The sequence below is a fragment of the Protopterus annectens genome, chromosome 6.part1 (genome assembly GCF_019279795.1).
Source record: "Protopterus annectens isolate FY-2018-M chromosome 6.part1, PAN1.0, whole genome shotgun sequence".
NCBI lineage: Eukaryota > Metazoa > Chordata > Ceratodontiformes > Protopteridae > Protopterus > Protopterus annectens.
The window spans coordinates 306,696,444-306,718,780 of record NC_056738.1 but is presented as its reverse complement, the minus strand read 5'-3'; positions in this window follow the sequence as shown (position 1 = coordinate 306,718,780).

Genomic DNA, 22,337 nt, shown 5'->3' with positions numbered 1-22,337 from the left:
CATCATGTCACTGTTTGTTGTTATACTTCATGGAAACTCAACATTGTTTTTTTTTTTCTTTTAGATATGATGCTGTCTGTATGGATTGTTGTATTTTTCCTGTCCATATTATCTGTCAAGCAGTTTTAAATTGGATTGTGGTTATAGTTTTAGTACAGTCCTGCATATATAAATCATTTCTGAAGGTTTTTCCTCTCAAGACATCAGTTAAAATGCTCTATAACTGAGATGGGCATCTCTGTCATCAAAAGCCAACAAATAACTTTGCTGTTAAATTGTTATTTTTTTTTTTTTTGCAGTGAGATCTATAGCTTGAAAACCATGTCAAGGACATGAAGCTAAACCCTTTTCTGACTGGAGGCATCAAAATCCTTTGAATTACGGAGAAACCTGACCCTAGTACACTATCCTCTGTCAAGGTGTGTGACATCATAGTTAATTTAACGATGGCAATATTATGTCCAATGTCATGCAGCATTTTTGATAAGATGTTGAATTGTGATAAGAGGTGGTCTGCTGGCATGTGATCTCTTCCATATTGTGGGTAAACTGTATGGTACTGATGACCTTGTAGTCTTTTTATTTTTTTGAAGGGGTATAATTTTGCTCTCATACAGCAGTTACAACTGTAAAGGAAAGGCTTAGCAATTGGTCTAGTTCTTTTACATAGCCAGCTGGGAGATTGCTATCTGATGATATACCACGGATCTTTAGTTTTGGCAAATAAACATTTACATGATATGACTTACACTGACTGGAGGATGAAGGGAAAGCTTTCTTTTTTCTTTTCAGCTTCGTGCACGTAAAGAGATGGAAGCTAGCTTTTCCACAGTATTAAAATTAAACCCTAATGTCATTAGCTGCAGGCAAAGGTGGTTTGCAAGGCAAATGATTTGCATTTGCCCTACTACTTTGTTTAGAAGTTCATTTATTTTGCTCCAGAATTTTGATGAATTTTTGAAATTAGTCTGTTGTAAGAAGGCAAGTAAATTTATTTTATAAGTCCAATTTGTTATCGACATTTACTCTGTATATACATGTATGCATTCCTCCTTTGTTCATTTTGTGTAACTTACCACCAATATGAAACCCTGTCTCTCTGTCTCATATAAAATGTCTTACATAAAGCATTTTTCCATAGCAGGGTTTAGCTTTGAAACAGACATCTGTGCTGTGAGCATGCCTGTAAAGTGCCATGTACATACATACATACATACATGCATTCTTACGTACATACATATATGCAAATATTTCAAACATGGGCATTAATGCCCTTCTAGCCTGCCAGTATACCAAAACAGTTCTTCCCATAATAAATGTCCATGCTGTTCTTAAAAATATCTAAACTAGTGCTTGCTTTAATATAATTTGGTAGTCGTTTCTGTGCATCAGCTGCTGTCTCAGAGAATCAGTAGTACACTCCTCATTCCTATAGTATCTTCTACATAGTTTGTCTTATGATTCCCCACTACTTTTTGATAACCCCAAACATTCCCACTGGTTGTTTCTAATTACCCTATACATCTGAATAAGATTTCCTCTTAAACATCTATAACAGACACTGTACAAGTCGATATGTTTCAGTTTTTCATAATAGCTTACATTTTCATATGCATGGATAACCTTGGTATATTTCCACTGTACTCTTTCCAGCTGCTTGTTTTCTTATAAGGTTTCCATATTGTTATTCCATACGCATGTTTGGGTCTCATGTAATTAACAAACAATGATTTCAACATTTCTGATTTCCTAGCTGTTATAAATCTTTTTATACAACCTATAGTTCTATAGCTATCATTAACCAGTTGGTTGATATGATTAGAAAACTCAAAGCTGGATCTACCCATGTACCCAGGTTCTCAAATGAATCTACAGTTTCAGTCACTGTGTGCTGTATTAAATATTCAGATTTCAATTTATGTCTCCCAAATCTCATATGCTTAGTTTTTGATGTATTTATCAACATATTATTCTCCTGTGCAGTGCCTGTGCTAGGTTATTTGGCACCCTAGGCCAAAGCTTATTAGTGTGTCCCTTGTTTTGCAAATAAGGTACTTTTTTATCTGAAAGTATAAAAAAAGGAAACAATAGTTTAAATTGACATTTATTGTACAAAAAATACACATAGATTACATAATCAAAATGTAATTTTTCTTGCCTTCTGCTTCGCAACATTTGTCACTAAATCCTTCAAATCCAGTGTGAAAGCTAGGTCATATTCAGTTGAAATTGTTTCCAAGTCTACAAGTCTGTTTTGCAACCTGGTGAAGAGGTTGAGTCTCCCCTTATCAGTCTGTGTCAAAACCTAATTACACATCTGGGGATGTGGGTGTTGCAAGCCCCAAGAAACTCAGAGTCTAGACGCTCTGTGATAGACTTGTGTTTTATTCTGAAAGATAATTTGCTCACTCACTCTGTTATGAGTCCAGTCTAACTCCTAGAGTGACCCTATGGACAACCACCACTGTCCTCAGAGTTTGCAAGGCATAGGTGTTCCATTAATTGGCTATTTCTCCCTAGTTACCATAAACACTGTTCAAACCCGTCAATGTGCATACTGTTTTATTTACTTCTACAATTATTACAGATATTGAAATAAAATAGCACAAACACTGATAGCCACTTGTTAAACAAACAGTACAGTCTCACAATGAAAACAAACTTAGCATGAGCAATAAACTTCTCTGCCCTTGAAACTCGCACTCATTGAAATGACATTAAAACCCACATTCAAAGAAAATGCATCTGGCCAGTAGAGAATTAAGTTTACCTTTGGGCTGCTTTCAAACCATAGGCTCCTTGCACCCATTTTTATGGACATACAAATATGTTCACCTTACCCGATTAATTTTCCTTGTATTAAATTATATTCCTTGTATAATATAGCACCCCTTGTTAGAATGTGTTTTAAATTTGTAGTTTTGAACATTATTCTAGTAAGCAATGAAACAAAATGTATAACCCAATAATGAAAAACTAACCATTTCAGAAAATTTCAACCATAAAAGGCCACTCAAGCTTCTGTCATTACAACCCACCAGTATCAGTCAATAAGCACAATCTCTGCAGAAGTAAAAGTCATTCAAATAATTTCATATTAAAGACATCTGTAACTAATGAAGAGGTTGCTACTGACAAACTACTTTACATTTCAATGTTTTATCTACAAATTCAGTGCCTGCTGCCCTTGAAGAATTAATTGCCTATGTTACATAAAAAAAAATTTGGTAAGCTGGTAATATTGCAATAGAGATTGATTGACAAGCCAACGACAAGTTGATAGTTAAGCGGTATCTCATACAAAGAAGGGCACACTCAAGTGCAGAGCCCCTATCCCCCCTTAAAATGCATCAAATAATCAGCAATCAAAAGGGCACTCCTATCAGCACTCCATATACATGGTGTGGGAGTAGAATCCACAGCCTTCTCTACCAAAGGAATTATGCTACTAACATGATTTTCAAATTCTACAGTGCAAACAGTGACTGCCATTTGCTAAACAAAACCATTAGTTGCACATTGAAAACAGACAGCATGAGCAACAGTAAACCACTCTTCCCTTGAAACTCAATCCAACTCAAATCCATGAAAATGTACTGAAACTCAAACTCACAATTCCATCAGCAGTCTGGTAGTTGGTGTAGAGGATTCAGGCTCACAGTTCCATCTGTTCCATTCTGTCTGTTCTATTCTGAGAAATAGGCCAAAAATATGATGCAAAAATCTGGACAGTTGGGAGGTATGTTATACACACACACACTTTTTCTCTGCTCACACACACACACACACACACACACACACACACACACACACACACACACACACACACACACACACACACATAGACCTACCATACCTCTCAACCTCTTAGAGAAAAAAATCTGGACAAAGTCCTAAATAATGGGGGGGGGGGGGGGGCAAAGGCCCAAAAATAGGGACAATTTGTAAATATTGCTCTTACAAATTTTGAAAGTTGATAGAATCTAAGGCTTTGCATTAGCATGAATTTTCTGAAGGCTATGATGTCAGAAACTCAAATGTTTGTCATTATCTTCTAATTTCAATCATACACACACACACACACACACACACACACACACACACACACACACACACACAAACTCATAACGGCAAGACGGCTAGTTTAAATTCTGCACCTAAGTGCGGAATGAGGTTTACATCCATGTTTGGCATGTATGGTGCACGCACATGGTCCTCCTTAAAGGAAAACAGCAGTTTAAATGAGTACATTTTTTGCACCCCTTATGATCTGTGCCCTAGGGGGATGCCTAATTCGCCTTAATGGTGGCACAGACCCTGCTCCTGTGCCCAAATGGTCAATTTAGTCAAGTTCTTTTGCAGACATGCCCTATCTATAACGCATGTAATCAGTTTACCCAATTTCAAGTCATCTGCATGCAGACAGTAGAACACCTCACATGAAAAATTAGGTCTGAAAGATACAATCTAAACAAGTAAGCACCTAGGACAGAGTCCTGCAAGACATCCTAACTGTAACCATATATTTCACCTCTTCGATTGGTGTATGATAATTGCCATGTCCAATTTGTAAGCCATTTAGCTAGCCATCCTCTCAAGAGTAAATCATGCATAGTTGCTCTAGTTTATTGCTCAGTGTTTTGTGTATGACCTTGTCAAATGCTGAAGTTAAATCTATATAAATTACACCACAGCACAAATGTTCATTTATAGTAGTTATTATATTGTTATAGAACATTGTGTTACAAGTGGTAATATATTTATTTTCAGCATATGCATGCTGATATATGATTTCAAGTCCCATCCTTTCCAGTTCTGACAGTAACTTATCCAATATTACCTTCTCCATTATTTGTCCACAACATGAAAGTATACTTAAGGGTCTATATGACTCTGGGTTTGTCCTACTCCCCTTTTCCTTAAAGATAGGTTTAATAATTGCATGTCTCCAATCTTGAGGAATCTCCTCATATTTATACTGCCTAGTAAATAAATGGATATAATGGTACTATATGTTCTTGATGAAGTATTCTCAGGTCATTATTACTAACTATATCTCCTCCCAGTGCTTTGTTTGGTTCCAGTATGAATAATTCTTTTTTCAATATGATCTATCTTGATTCCAGTATCTGAGGTTATTTGGATATTACTAGAACAGCTTATTACCCCGTGTGGAGCCAAACTGTTTTGCATAAGATTTTGAAAACATATCTATAATCTGTTCTGTCTAAGAATAAATTTTAGAATCTATACACAGTTTATCAATTTGTATGTCTTTACTCCTTCCACATTTTATGTATCGATAAAATGGTTTCCTATGATGCTCAATATCTTTATATAAAATTGTTTCATCTTTTTTCTTTATCTTATCTTACACTATGCTTAATTTGTTTATCCAGCATGTTTATTTCAGTTTTCAAAGTTATAGTTGGACCTCTTTTCCACTTCTTATACTTTTTGTCTTAATCGGGTATTTTGTTCCCAGGTAGTACTTCTATATTTGTCAGCAGCTTCTTCAGTTGTGTGGAGGATATTTACAACTGGCAAGTTTATTGTACTGAGAGTGTGGTCAGTAGCATCAACTGAAACTTTGTTTAAAATTCTGATGTTTGTGATGATAGCTAGGTATATAAGGGAGTATATTCCCAAGTGGAATATATAGGGAGGTGATCAATTAGAATGCTTGATATCTTACAGTGGTGCTTTGCTTGTTAAAATATGCTGTCCACAGTGTAGGTATTTTATGATCTGATTATAGCTTGGAATAGTGCATTCACTGGCATTCTCATTTATTTGTTGATTCTACCAAGACTATTTAAACCAAGACATTGTATTCATTAACAGTTTCTGGGCCCATCTGGCTCCATATATCTATAGGACACTTTTAGGAGTTTCCTTCTCCTACATGTGCAGTAGCTATTAAATCCTCTTGGCCCACAGTTTTAGGTGGTTGAATGTCATTCATGATGAAGGAAAGTGTGTCCTTTAACAGGATGGTAATGTCACAATGTAAGTAACTAAATTCCAAATATACAATCCACAGCTATGCAGGAACAATGCAGAAACAGGAAAAATCAATGCTTTAAATTTCCATATTCTTTAGTTGCTTTATTTGTGATTTTGTTCAGTAACCAAATTGGCTTATTGTTGACACAACTCTTAAGCAATGCCTTGTATCTCTTCTCTCCATCCTTGAATTCTGCCACAGTCATTGATTCTACATCTTCCCAAAGTCTCAGCTAATTATCTATCACCCTTCTCTGAAAAAAATGCTTTTCTGAAGCATTCGCCTTTTGTCTTCTAAGTGTATCCTCCTTTTCTCACATAGTATGCAAGTCATATGTAAGGGAGTGTGTGCATGTTTGTCCCTCAACATACTGACATCTTAACTAGGGTTAATATCTTATCTTATGTCCATTGAGAGCCCATGTAATACCTGGCTCATTCATGATCCTGAACTGGAAAAAGCATGTAATTAGAGAAATAATGTTTTCATAAATATCATTTTTATCTAAATGACCTCATTGTACCCCTCAACTCCTTTCTTAAAGAGTACTGTTATTGGACCTGTTCTTCTCCATTTTTTACGGATACTAGAGAAGACCATGTACAATTTTTTTACCCTCTTCTGAACTTTCTTTATACTGTCTAATCTCTTACATTAGATAAAAACACATACTGATGATCTTTTGCACAAAACACTGCACAGAATAAATGAAAAAATTAGATTCAGATACATTTGGTGCAAAGAAACTGCCTCAGAAAAATAAGCTATAGAAATCATAATTGAGTTGTTGTTGTTGTTGTGTCTTTCGGCTTTTCCCGGTTAGGGGTCGCCTCAGCGGAACTCCGGTCCGCTAATGATTGGCAGTTGAATTTTTACATGCGGAGTTGCCAGCCCTGATGCACAACCTTCAATGAAGGTCCGCCCATTCACGCATGTCTCCACGCAGAAGACGCTCTAGCTGAGAGTCAAATCGGACAGCGTCTTACTGTGAGGCGACAACGCTACCGCAGCACCACCACCGCGGGTTCATAATTGAGTAATAAATGTAATACAGTATTCTGAGCAGCATAACATTGTAACTGTTTTTATGTAATATAGTATTCTGAGCAGCATATCATTGTAACTGTTTTTATGTAATATAGTATTCTGAGCAGTATAACATTGTAAATGTTTTCACTTTATTAGCTGTAGAGTATGCTAGTCTACTCAAAGTGACTGCAGCCAAATGAAACATAAGCAAAAATCAAACAGATTCAGGTGCAGTGAAGGGGCAAGGAACAACACAGAGTTATCAAATAACTATGCCTGGGTGCTCTGTAGAGGACTAATATGCTTTTGTCACTGTGACCCAGTTCTCTGTGGTCAAACACAAAAGTCCATATTTCTCCAAGGTCGCTGCACAGCTTTTCTGAACTCTTGTGATCTCAAAGCTTTTTTTTATAAAAAATAAGGGATACAGGGGATCTCCTGCTCTAAGAATAAATAGGAGGTGAGGCCCTGCATTAATGAAAGAAAGAAAGACACTTACTAAAAGTGCATTTGTGAGCTTCTGTTAACAAATTTAGTCATAGAGAGGCAGGCTGCTTGAAAATTATCCATGAACAAATGTCCTATATCCTTCTATGAAATAATCAGCTGTAGTGCAAGGCAGCAGGCAACAGTGATGACCTCAGAAAGTAGAGGGGTCAGCACTCTGATTTATTTATTTATTATTATATCTCCTCCATTCTTCATGGTACTGACTCAGCACCTGTGCCCATGCTGGATCTACCAGTTGCCTCCTTGTCCCCCCCCCACTTCAATCCAGTGTTGCTTGGGACTAATTGTGGAACTAGGCATCCAGGGGCTCAGCTCATCTGTGCATTTGTCCAGATGTCTTTTTACCTATGACCTACCAATTTGCCCCACCCTTGTAGACCTAATGGTAAGCCTGGGGGGGTGCAATAGAGATATGTACTTCTCCTCTGCAGCAGGTCAGCCATGTCACCATCCTGTTTCCCCACTTTAGTCACACTTACCAATGTTAATACTTCCAAAAACAGCCAACTAGTAAATTGTAACAGCTCCTGCAGGTAACAGGCGATGAAACGTAGCTGGGATAGCCACAAGCAGTTCAATGATTAATAATAAACTAACAGTGGTAGCAAAAACGTGAAGGAGATTCACCTTGATCCTTAATGTCTCAGTAATTGTCCCACTAACAACACAGAAAGGCAAAAATAAACCATCCAGCAAATTTGCGACCTGGCCGATGAACAAAAAGTGAAGATGGTACTCCCGAGTGCTGTGGGACAAGCGTGAATCACGCTAAACAGCTGATGATTTCGGCTGATTTCCGAACTATGTATAGTTCTAGTGGTTCTACTGCCCCAAAAACTACTGTGAAGCAAAATGAGACCACCCAGTAATTGTGGGAACTGGCTGTAAAACAAAACATGAAGATAGAAATGCTGAGTGCTGTGAGGCAAGCGTGAATGCCGCTAAACAGCTACCAATTCCGGCTGAAAATCCGGACTGTGTATAATTCCGGTAGATGTATGCACACAGTCCAATCAGTCGCATAAGCAAACTCAATGTCTCTAATCTCCTGGTGAATTAAAACGTTAAGCAATAACCTTGTTGTTATAAGTTAACATCCCGATACAGTCCCAATGTGCTAGACCCTGTAACTCCAAACTCCAACAGAGATAGAAAAACGCTGAAAGGTTTGACGAATCCTTTATTTGCAACAATAACACATCCCTGATAGCACTAGTTGAGCGCTTTCATCTGCACCACCGCAGACTACTCAGAACTATATAGACTTCTTGGAATAGGTAAATTAAGAGCCATAATGGATAACATCATGTTATGGTCATATTTAGAGCATGACTAGAACAATGCAGGATTATAGTGGTTAATCATTCTCAAACTCATTTATGTACTGTAGTTATTGGAATACTAAGAAGCCTCAACAAGTCAGCTCATAATATTTTCTGGCTTGCTTTATACAAGCAAATTTCTTTTTCCATTTTGAGCAAATGGCTTGTTTCTCCCAGATCATTTTCTGGTTTGGTCTTACCTTCTTGTCATGTTCAGTAAAATATCTTAAAAAGACCTTTAAGGGAAGACAGACCTTAGAAGTATAGGAAAAATTAAGGCAAATGTAAAAATAAGCTAAAGGTTGCAGAAAATCACATGAAACAATGAAAATGTATCCTTTAGAGATGAGTGGTACCACACTGTTACAGTTCTTCAATGAAGTAACATACAGCTGACCAGTGTGTCAGTGCCTTGTCAAATTGAGGGAGAAGATTGTTAATATTTGGATAAAACTAACCAGGATTCAGAAAACTTCCACTCCTTTACAAGCACCCTAGGGACCACCAGATTTGCAAGTTCTATATTATAACCATGAAAGCTTGGTTCAGTGAACGGCATTTTACATCGAAAATGCCGTTCAATGAACTGTTATTGTGAGATCACGGTACAGTGAAGATTGGAAAATTTGCCCTTTCCTCACTGTAGTAAAAGAAAAGGAAGAAGTCTTCATAGTTGAGTGCCACAAAAAGGCTTTATTTACAATAAAACAAGTTGAGCACTTTTGTCCACAGGTAATAGGACTTCTTCTCTGAAGAAGTCCTATTACCTGTGGATGAAAGCGCTCAACTTGTGTTATTGTAAATAAAGCCTTTTTGCGGCACTCGACTCTGAAGACTTGTCCCTTTTCTTTTATTACTGGTTGGTCCTTTCCTCACTGTAGTGCAATCTCGGAGTTGGTATATATAATTAGCAGAGGGTGGGGGGGCACAGCCCCCCACAAAAGTGAGTTCGACGAATGGCATTTTTGATGTGAAAGCCGTTCGCTGAACTGATTTTTCATCATTCTAATATAGACCCAATGTACATGCCCCAGAAAGAAAGCATAAAGGGAAGCAGTTTAACAGCATTGCATTCAATAAGGATGAGGCAGTAGAAGAAATCCTCACAGTACTTATGTTATCTTGGCATTGAATGATATCTTTATGGAGACAGCAAAAGTGTGAGCATACAAAAAGCTGCTGCTGCATTCTTCAACAGAGAAGACTCTCAAAAAGAGCTGTATAGGAACATCACAACAGAAGAAATCAACCTTTGCTAGAAACTCTCTGGAACTCTACTCTTAGGAAGAACTAAATAAGGTAGAAATATTACAAAGGGGTAAGTTCTTGGCTGGAGTCAAGTCTGTGATAGATACAGGGAAAATCTTTATGAACACAGGAACAGCTGCGTGGGTTTGGAAGATAGTTGTCATTGCTAATGTAGGAACAAATAGCCTGGCTGGGGAAAAGGTCTGAACAGTACAATAGGATTTTGAGGAAATGAGTAGCATACATGGCTTCTTTTTTGGAAGCAGTGCTATTCATTGACATAACTGAAGCCATGGTGCCTTGGATCATGATGTCCAACATATATTTCAACTATCAGTGCTCTGGACTGTGATCACATGGGGAATGGAGATCAGATTTCAGGGCTGCTGGCCTAGTTTTGTGTGGTAATCTGAATCACTGCATGAGGGGGAACCACAGTCCTAACTAGCAACTTTGATGGGAAATGAAAAATCCAAGTCTCTCTTTTCTCAGTACATCAGAATAAGTACTGATATAAACTGCAGTACAAAGAACAACATAAGAAATGGTAGCAGACCTTAATGAATAAAACACCAAAAACAGCAAAATGTAAAACAAACGTAAACTGGAGTGAAAAGAAGCACCTGTGTAGCATACAGTCTGTGCAAAAAGTTGATGGGAGTACATTGTGTTCATTCAGTGGCAATAAAAGAAATATTGCACACATAGAGGCATAGTGGGCTGCAAATATTCCAGAACTGTAGTTTGCAGCAGGGTATGAATGATACCATAGAAATAGGAAGACTGCCTTTGCATGTAAGAGAAAGGAACAGAGTAACAGAAGAAATGAGAAATAAGAGCTGCAAGTATTCTGGATAATACTGGAAACTGGAGCTAACAATGTGAGTAGTGTTTATATACTGAACTCATGAGTGAATGAAAAAGATAGGAAAATAAGTGAAGATGTTCTTATAATGTTAGAGGAGAAACGGTATCAATGATGCGGGAATTTAACATTCAAGTGATAGCTGGAGCGCCATGTTTTATAGACACATATAGAGCAGGGACATTGCTGACATAGCAAAAGGGGTAACTCACAGGCAGCTAGCACTATAACTTACCTGAGTAGGACTGCTTCACATTCTCAAATGGGGTTGGAAAAAAAATTCTTATATCCAGGGATAAACAGGAATTTGAAAACAAATGATCATCACGCAGTGCAGTTTATAATCAAGCATCCTTTGAATGAAACAAAAAATCAGTGTTCTGATTCTATTGGCAAACTGTGGGGGGAAATGACAAATCCTAGTTTCTCTTTTCTCATTACATCAGAATAACAAATAACAAAACATGCTGGAGGGATAGGTTCCTGACCCAGAGACTCCTCAGACTCTGGAATAGATTGCCCATACATGTCAAGCAGAGTGCCTCTTTGGCCCTCTTCAAAAGGAACCTTGATGATTGGATGGGAGAAAGGAAATTCATCCTGGGGATCACGTCAGTCGCCCTGCTAGACAGGGGTCCAGGGAAGTAAATAGTGTGGGAAGAAATAGCCAGGGAATTGTTATGGCTAGGCTTGTATAGGCCCTAGGGCTGATAGCCTAGTACCAACCTATGAACCTATAATACAAATGCATCTACATATGACTGTAACATGACCAGTGCTTCAAAAAATACTTATAGACCCAAAGACAAAACCTGAGACAGAATAACACAAAACAGGGGCAAAATAATCCTGTTTCTAAACAATATGGCATTCTTAATGTCAACAAAAACACTAGTTGCAAAACAGATCCAAATATAAGCACTGTTGGTGAAGGTAGATACTTCATCAGAATGATGAAGTCTGGTGCATACAGATGAAAAGCTACAATGTGCATTATACAAGCTTAAATAAATTTGTGGTATCTACCTTCACCAGCAGTGCCAACTAGTGTTTTCATTGGTATTTGGAATTCTAGCTGTTTTTCTCTAGGCTGTTGTATTAGTATTTTAATGTCCTCTGTCCCCATGAAAATGTATATTTATCAATATGAGTATCTCGTCTAGAGATTAGGAGTTTATGGTGGAGGGGTTTGTCTTTCTCTGTGATCCTTAGAGCTTTATTATCTTGAACTTTGTTCTCCTGATTGTATGACACTTGGCAAATCTGTTTTAGAGGTGAGGATGAGTAAACAATAATCCAGAAAAATCTGATCCTATGATGGATTGTTCATAGAAGAAGAAGAAGAGAACCTCAACTGGAAAAGTGATAGACTAGAGGCAAGTCTGGGTGCTGTGTTCACTGATGCACTTCTGTTGTCTAGGTGACCCACCCTGCTCAGTTCATGTCAATGCATGGAAGCCATCATGTGGCCTCACTACCTGAAAGGTGAAAGGCAATAGTTAGGTGTGATGTCCAACAACTGCAGGCAGAAGCAGGAAGGATTCAGATGGATTAGATCCCAGCCAAGCAAGATGGCATTTGGTATGTTTAATGTTACTTCACTGCTGAGAAAGAAGTAACAGCTTTATGGTACATCAAGGAGTAGAAACTAAATAGTTTATATTACCTTCACACATAACACTGGTTCTAGAATCAGAGTTCTTGATTGGGGTGGTACTTCTCTTTCTCTGGATGTCTTCCTCAGAAGAAAGGCTCAGTCTAATGTAGCATACTCACAAGCTGTATGCTGTGTGGTTGGAATGTGAGACAGCAGATGGCAGGGTTACTTCACTGACTGTAACTTGCTGAAAGAAGATCCCTATCATTTGTGCATGCACACCAAAACAGCTAGTCCAATTTTTTGGAGTGAGTTCTGTTTGATAGGGTATTGGACTGCCTCCTTACTCTGTAGTTCCATTGGGAGACTTCAATGATCATGTGTGTAGTGATAGAGATACCTGCTGGGTAGAGGTTTAGCTCACTATTCTGGTGCCTAGTGCTGTCTCTGCTTTCACCCCCCTCCCCACACACACACACTTAAACAGGTCCTCTACTAATTGAGGAGAAACGAAAAGAAAAAAACTCATTTACTTTTAAACTGTAACCTGTAGCAAACTGCTTGCTACATTTGTATTAAAAACTCTTCTTTCTTTTAAATTGTAGCCTAAAGCAACCTTCTTGCTACATTTGTAGCAAGCAGCTGCTACAGTTTATGCTAAATATGGAGCATTAACCACTTCAGTTCTGACCACAAATGAAATAGTGGCATTCATTTCTGAAATTACCTCTGAAACAGCTTTTTTCAATATACTGTGGGACGTAGGGATGTAGAGTTTGCATGGACCCTGTTCAAGATTTCAATACCTGCGACAGCAGCCAGAAGCTGTTACCAAAAAGTGGCTGCTCTTGTCAGTTAAGTAACTTGAGGACATGTTGGATGTTACCAGCACTGTGAGAAACTGCTAAACTAAAGAAAGAGGTCTTTTTTCCAGAGCTAGCAGGGTACTTTCCATATTCCACTGATGGTCAGCTGCATTTATAGAAAGGAAGACTTGGGTGTGGAAGGAGCTTAATGAGGACATGCAAATTACTTTCAGATGACCAAAAGAGGTTTTGTCAAATTATACAGAGACTGGGAGTGTGGGAGTCACTTTGCCCAGATTGTTAGGTGGTTCTCAGCAAGGGTGGAAATATGCTGATCCTGTCTGTGGGCATTGATTGGAGGTGGGAAGAGCACGTTGAGAAACTTTTAAACCCAGCGTATATGCCCTCCTTTATGCAATGCCCAGATTTCATACTATATAATAATGGCTAGTATAGTGACAAAGATTGCCACAATATCCTTTACTATTAGTTATGAAGTGGTAGTCTTATGTAATATTTGGTAGGTGAAAGCCTAAGAAGTACAATCTAGATGATGATGATCCCAGTATCAGATGTTCAGCACCTTCTTGTTACCAAGAAGATGGCTGAAATAGTATTGGTGATTAATAGCAACAAATGTCTATTAATATACATAGTTATCCAATCTGAAAAAAGAAAGTAGTGAACATTGGTGGAATCCTCTACTCACTGAATATGTAAAAGGCCTAGATGAATCAGCTAACATTAAAATAAATGTACTACTTTTATTTTAGTTCCTTTTTTATTTGCTTGTTTAGCCATATTAACCCAGTACACAAAACTGCCTATTTTCAGGGTCTATATCAGAACATCGAAGTATTAAAACTTCGAATGTTCTGATATCGAACAATATTCAGTGAACACTAAGAATAACGAAGCTGCAGAACAGCAAATTCTTTCCTCAGGAAAGAATTCGGTTGGCCGTTTCCATGATTTCGCTATTCTTAGAGCTGTGGTGGAAAGTTACGGGTTGGGTTCAGGTAAGTGTGGGATTGTTTGTACGTTAGAGTTAGGGGCAGGTTAAGTGAGTTAGGGTTAGGGCGCGGGTTAGGTGAGTGTGCGATAGTGACAGACCTTAGGTTTAGGGTTTGGGTTAAGGTAAGTGGGTAGATAGTAGTGTATGTTTAGTTTAGTGTAGCGTTAGATGTAGGAATTTAAGTGTATGTGTGTGGTTGCTGTTTGTTTGATGTGCTTGTGTTGTGTGTATGTGTTTTAGAGCAGCAAATTTTTTCCATGGGAAACAATTTGCCGTTCTGAATGTTTGATATTTTTATGTTTAGATGTTTTGGGGCCGATGAAATAGCATTCGCTATTTTAATCTTTTGATAACGTGATATAAACGCTATTTTCAAAGGTGAGCCAGGAGAATTTTTGGATTAACTAACTATCTCAGAGATACAAAATAGATAAACATAGACCAACACAGGGCTACGAGTGTATGAATTTCATAAGTAGCTCATTGTGCTATTTTCTTGTGCTAAATCAATTTCCTCATATAATGTCCTTAGAACAGTCAGCAATACAGCAATATTCTTATGTTTCTATGTGTTTCATTCCATGACACTAAGGCATTTGCATTGTATTCTAGTTGACGGCTATCAATCTTTTTTTAAGGGTTTTGCTAATATTTTTAGATAATGTAGCCACAAATGGCTGATGTATTCTGTCGAACCTTTACAATAATGAGCATCAAAATACTGTCTCTGAATCTGTGCAATTTATTCTGTGTTCGCACGGCCCAATTAAGCACTGATGTCAGCATCAGAAAGGAACATTTTATAAAATTCATCTGGAATTTATCAATTCTACTTATAACATGAACCTGTAAGGATGAACATACCATTACAACCTCTGCCAGCTGCAAAACATGGACACATTGCTGCACCTCCTCCCTGTCAATGGAGTCTTGTCCGTTTAATCCATTTCTAAAAACGAACCCCTCTTCCTCTTGGTATCTGATGCCACTAACTTCTCATTCTTCTACAATTCTGCTTCCCATGTGATGTAAAACACAATTTTAACTGGGTCTGTCACTCATGAACTGGATAACTCTGTGTGTGACCTCCTTTATTCATTAGAATTAGCATATGATATTTCCATTTTGAATGTGCCAGATTCTGAGCATAATTCAGACTGGTGGCATCTCCACCCAACATGACCATTTCTAGATTTTTAAAAGGATCATATTGTTGTAGTCATTACAAACTGCATTTTTGTCTGAAAATCTATGTTATCAATTTCATATCAAGGTCTCCCTATGTACTTCAGAAAAAGCATTGTCCCTTAAGTAAGCAGCTGTGCTGGTGCAGGTATACCTCTTCAATGGACCAGATGTTCTAGAAATATCTGATAATGAGATGCTGATGGACACAAGATCTTTTGACTATTATTCTGTCAGCTTTTATGAAATGTACTGTGACTAACTGGTTAAACCTAATAAATTCAGTTAATATGATTCTCCAGAAACATGGTAATGCACTGAAACTTAAGTCCAAGTTTAAAAAATTTATGTTTTTGGAATTAAAATATGTATGCTTTAGCTTAATTATTACACAATTGTTATAACTTTGCTTAAATTTAGCTTTTGTGCATTTTCCTGTATACTGTGTTTGTGTTATTAGTACTCTTTTTTTCTTATTATTTTGTTCCATAAAAGTTGTGAATTAAAAATATTTAAAAAAAAAATCTTCTCATCAGCCCATGACCATAAAAGAGGTTAGTGGTGACTGTGTGAATGAAATTACTATAAATCCCCATGCCAAGAACAGGTTAAGCTAAGTCACTTTCAACATACCTAAAAGAAAATTTCTTTTTCAAAAGGCAAGCCTTCCTGAACTGCCCATATTGGGTGAGACCAGTCACACTCCTTTAGTTTTTATATATATATATATATATATATATATATATATATAATTACTTACCTTTATTGAATGGCACTAATATTGATGTGAATAAAGTTGATACCAAATTATCAAAATTATGCATGTCAACATGTTACTAAGCATGCACCAGACATCAATTTAAGTTGATATATATATATATATATATATATATATATATATATATATATATATATATAATACACACACACACACACACACACACACACACATATATATATATATATATATATATATATATATATGTACTCTAGCTCTACAGTCACACAACAGTAGGAAAAGGGCTAATTCCAGGCTTGATGAAAGTCATATTCATTATAATCTATTTAAGTCACTGAGTACCTCTCAACTGTACAGATTTTCACAGAATGTCCAGATTTCTGACTCATATTTTTTTTGGTCTGTTTTTCATAAAATTGTGGTTTTCTGGCAAATTAGTGGCAAATCATTAAAGATTGAAATTAGAAAATAATGACAGACATTTGTGCTTTAGACTTCATACCCTTTATAAAATTCATGCTAATGCAAAACCTGTTATTCTATCAACTTTCCAAGTTTGTAAGAGCAATATTTAAAAATTATCCCTATTTTTGGGCCTTTGTCCCACTTTTCTTTATGGCTTTTTCCAGATTTCTTGCTCTAAGAGGTTGAGAGGTATGATGAGACTCGTAGTATTAGTCACCAAACAGATGTCATATTCCCCATAAAAGTTGTTTATTCTCCTCACATTTCCTATGATTCCAACTGCACAAACAATATGTTCTATATAGCATTAATTTTATCTTGATATGAAAACAAATTATGTATGAGCATGTCTTTCCATTCCTTTCACATCTGTGTTTCTTATTATGTGGGTAAAATTCAGTTAATGCATCAAGCTAGCACTCATAGCTCTCAACCTCTTAGTGAAAGAAATCTGGACAAAGCCAACAAAATGGAGGGACAAAGGCCCAAAAATAAGGACAGATTTTAAATATTGCTCTTATAAACTTAGAAAATCACTAAAAGTAACAGGGTTTGTATTAACATACATTTTCTGAGGGATTTAAAGTCTGAAACTCAAATGTATGTCATTATTTGGTGACTTCAGCTTCAGTCCTCAGATCATCCCAACGATTTGCCAGAAAACCACAAATTTTATGAGGAACAAACCAAAAATATGATGCAGAAATCTGGACATTCTACAAAAATCAGGACAGTTGAGAGGTATGCGTAGCGCCACATTTCATTATGCCCATATTCATATGTCCAGATGATAAAATAAATAAACATGCCACCAAAGATGCCTAATGCATGAATTTTTATGTCCCATATTAATTAGGAAATTATTTTATTCATCCTTTACATTTGTTTTATTAAGCAAAGTCAACAACATACATCCTTTCATTTGAATAACTCCTGTAGTTTCAGGTAAACATGACCACAAGATGGCAATGTAGCCCAAGATTTAAATGACTGCTGCTTCTTTGTTCGCAAACTAGTGTTTTGAAGAAATAAAGAGCCCAGTGGAAATATTTACTTAAAGGCAGAACAGACGTGGTCTGTCCTTAGCATAGCTAATAAACATGTAATAAGATCCACATTATCCCTTATCCTACATTCGTTGCTTAATATATACATTTCTCCTTAAGCCCTGTTCACCTGACCAAAGTATATCCTTGTCTTATTCCAAAAGTAATGCTTAATCTATATTTTTTAGCCCGTTTCACTGAATGTCTGGCCATTGTTAAAGCTGCAGTATCAAAAGTTTCTGAAGAGATGAAGTTCGTATCTGACAAGTAGTACAGTATCACTCTGTGGAACACATCACACACACACACACACACACACACACACACACACACACACACACACACACACACACACACACACACACTTGCATTAGGAACAGTGGGTAACCAATACATTTTTGGCATATGTTAACAACCACCGGTAAAAATCAAAGGCACATCTAATACTAGTTTTACTTTTTCTTTTATTTTTCCTTCTGTGGTAGAAGCTATCATGATGCTACGCCTGTCAGGGCATGCAGTATCACACATCCTGTATTTAGTATACTTAGAAATGCTTCAGTTCTCTGGAAAACTGCATGTGGTGCATTACAGTACAACCCTATGAAGGTCAGCAGAATATTTCTTGCCTCCTATGAGATAGTATGTGGGCATTATCCATAAAGTGCCTTTTAAGCCCAGAGTGGGTAACAGAATAGCTGTAATAGGAAACGTAGGAGGGTGGTGAGCTAGAGGAAGTGTCAAAACCACATGAATAAGGTGAGGGTCTGGATGCAAGATGGACATGACATGCCCTCTAACAATAGAACTGAATAGGTTTATGAGTGCATAAGTTCATAAGTATATAATAGGCTAATGACCACCAGGGCCTTTATAAGCTTAGCCATGGAGTCCAACCCAGTTTTGTCCCTATGTATCATGGGCATGTATTAGGAGGGATATGCTAAGAAGTTTCTAGAGCTTATGTGTGTGTGGGGGGGGGGGTATGTTGATTTTGGCAATACTGTCTGTCTCTGTCTATCAGAGTCATGGGTCCAGACCCGGGGTGACTTTCCAATTTCCCACCCATTGTTCAAGGTTGCACTTAAATATGGTTAGGGATTAACTCTGCTTCACATGGATGGGGAGCCTGTTCCAGAGCATGGGTGGGGATCCTCTGAGACACATATCTATCTCACCAGTATGTCTTCTTTATGTCACAAGCAAATTTTAAATCTTTGGATCTAGTGGTGCTGATACTGCTCATTTTAGCGATCTGCAAAAGGACCATCAGAGCTGGATCCTAAGATTCCTTGCATGCCGAGCATAGATCTCCTTTTAGTAACCTGCAGGAGACAGAAAATAGACATAGGCCTTTAAGGCAATCCATATAGGGCAATGTGTTTATACCCTGGATTCTCCTGGTAAAGAACCTATGCGGGAGTTCCAACTGTTGCATATATCTGATCAAGTACATGCCAAAGAGGGTATTATACTCAATGATGGGTCTTATAAGGGCTGAATGAAGTGGCACTATATGACTTCCTTGCACCTGGATGCCATGCCCTTATGTATAAATTGAGTGACAAATAATGATTTTCTCACTGCCTTGGCCACTTGTAGGTCAAAGGCCAGATTACTGTCTACATATATTCCCAGATCCCTGCTTACTGGGTCAACTCTTAGGGCTATCTTATTGATGCAGTAATAAGCCTAGGTGGCAGTTTTCCCAAAAAAAGTCTATAGTGCATTTTTTGGCATTGAGCTTTAATCCATGACTTTGGCAGCAGTCATTTGTCTGATTTAGACTCTCTTGTAAGATGTTAGTGTCATGGGTGAATCAATGATAACTTCTAGTTTGCAATCATCTGTGAACTGGGTCAGCCAAAGGCCCTTGACATTAGCCTTTACATCTGAGAAGTAGATACCAAATAGGAGCAGTCCCAGCACGGAGCCCTGAGGTACCTTATTGGTGACCAGTCTCTTAGCTGAGCTAGTAATACAAATCCTGACTGGATCATCAATCCAGCTGGCCCAACAGCACTGTGGAAGAATCATCTAGATTACGTCTGACCTGTGGAAGTATTACTGATATTATATGCAGCTATTTATTACATATGTATCAGGAAGGGCAGACAGAACTGACACACACAGCCAATGTAACACTCAATATGCAACACTACATGGTACTGTACTAGAGAAGGTACATGTCATTGTACATATGCCATACCAGTAGACAGCACTGCACAAGCCACAGTCTTGTGTCACATGAGGAGACAGCTCTGAAAATGGCCTCACAGTTTTGTTGCTTGTTTTTGTCCAGAGTGGATCCATTGAAATATTGCACACATGGCACTGTTAGCTGTGCTTATATACATATCTGAGAAAACAGCAGGTGAGGAATATGAACTAATATGTACATGTGCATAGCTGGGGAGGGACATGGGTACCTATCCATATTTTCTTATGAATAACTATAGCTAGCTGGTACCACTCTTATACAATGAACCTTCATTACATGTCTGAATTATGTAATCTATTTTTGACCCTCTTTGAGTTGCTTCTGACTGCATACTCTTTGAGATTTCCAATAGGCTGAATGTAAAAGACTGCAGAAGTTTGGAGCAACTCGTAATTGACTGCCTTTGACTTTCCCTTCTGGGCATACATGTGACCTCCATTGCACATGTTATGTTAATCAGTCTTTGCACTTTCAAACCCATAGTTGACTTACTTCAGTAAGAGTAGAAAGTACTGCTGCAGACTCTTGAAACAAAATTATTTTTAACACAACTGAATATCTCATGGAGATATTTCTGCAAAAACTATAGTTTCCTCTCAAGGCCAACCTAGGACTCCTGTGGGTGGGTACATAAGTATATCGGCAGTACCCAAAATGCAAGTAGCAGAATGACTGTTAGTGCTAACAAGCTGTGGCTGTTCTCAGTAATTATGGTTGATGGGAGATACTCTATGAGACCCCAACTGCTATATAAATCAAATTGAGCTCTGTGTTGCTGGTAAACAAATGTGCACAGTTACTTTTCTAACACTGTGTTCTGTATAAAAACAGCCTCTATGTTTTTAGGTGAACTGGTTGTATAGGCAACAGCTGCTCCTGACCTCATATCCCTATATGCACTACTGGTGCACTGGTGATCTAATTGTCACCCAACCTTCTGCTATTTTTCCCCCATATAATGACCATCCATAAATTACCAATGGACACACATCAATTAACAAATACACAACTTCTTACTACCTATAAAATTATCCAGCATCCATCTGCCTGTCCAGCACTAAAAACATTCTACACAACTAAGTTCACAGTTGGTCATTGCAATCTAGTGACCAAAACATCTGTCTGTCTACAAACCTAGCAAATCTGTTGGGCACTGTTTGTAGTCATACAAGGTTGCTAAGGCCTGGAACTCCTTACCTGTATCCATCAGGTCAGTACCCTCCTGCCTATCTTTCAAAACCACTCTTACTTCCTAGTTAAAATCTGGCCCTGTTCTTACTCGAAACCAGGATAAACTATATCCCCTAAAGATGGATAAGTACCTTTTCATTCCTTATACCTCCTTACTCTCCCTTCTTCACTTACTTCCTTTCTGCTATCTAATTCTCTGACCTGACTTTCTCTCTAAATATACTATAAGCCTGTTTTTCTCTCACTTCATACTGCAATTCCTGTTCATGTTAGACTACCTTTAATTTCTCTGCAAACTGTCTAAAATGTCTCTAAATATTGATTGCCATGTATCCTGTATTGATTCTTAACCAATGTTTTTATATTATATCTAATTTGTTATAATTATTTAAACTGCAGATGATTTGTTTTATTTTTGACAATCATAAAATTATTGTTCTTAAAATGTTTTGCAATAGTTTGGAGCTTTTCTCCAGTGTCTCCACTGAAAAAGGGCTTCTACTGAGTCAGACTTTCCCTATAATCAAATGTCAATAAATAAATAAATTAAATAAATAAACACAGATGTGGTATATGTTAATGTCCATATAATGACATGGCAATGTATATCATTATTACAATGAGCATCTCTATGTGTGCTAATGAGGGAAAACAAGATGGAGGATTGAGTCATAAATGTGTCAGTGCCATGCAACACAGCTGCACCTGCGTCATATTTGAATCCTGCTGAGTGCTTGTATTCATGTTGAGAGAGTTGGTAAAAATGTTAGGCGTGTCTTACTCATGCAGTACCAACATAAAAAAGTATTTTCCAAATGACTTAATAGTATGGTGAACAGCTACAACAGCACTTCAAAGCAGGCATGCTTACTAGGTTCAGAAAGCTGCTCTATGAATTGTTCCATTGTGCACTGGTTCTGTCTGCTTTCCTTCATACTGTTCAAAAAACAAGATAAAAAACTGATAAACTGAAAAGCCACACAGTGAAATGTTAAAAGTGATTTACTGAACAAACGGAAAATAAAACAAAGTCAAGGTACTAAGCGCTTTCACCCATCAACCTCAGGGCATCATCAGAGTACTGAATACAC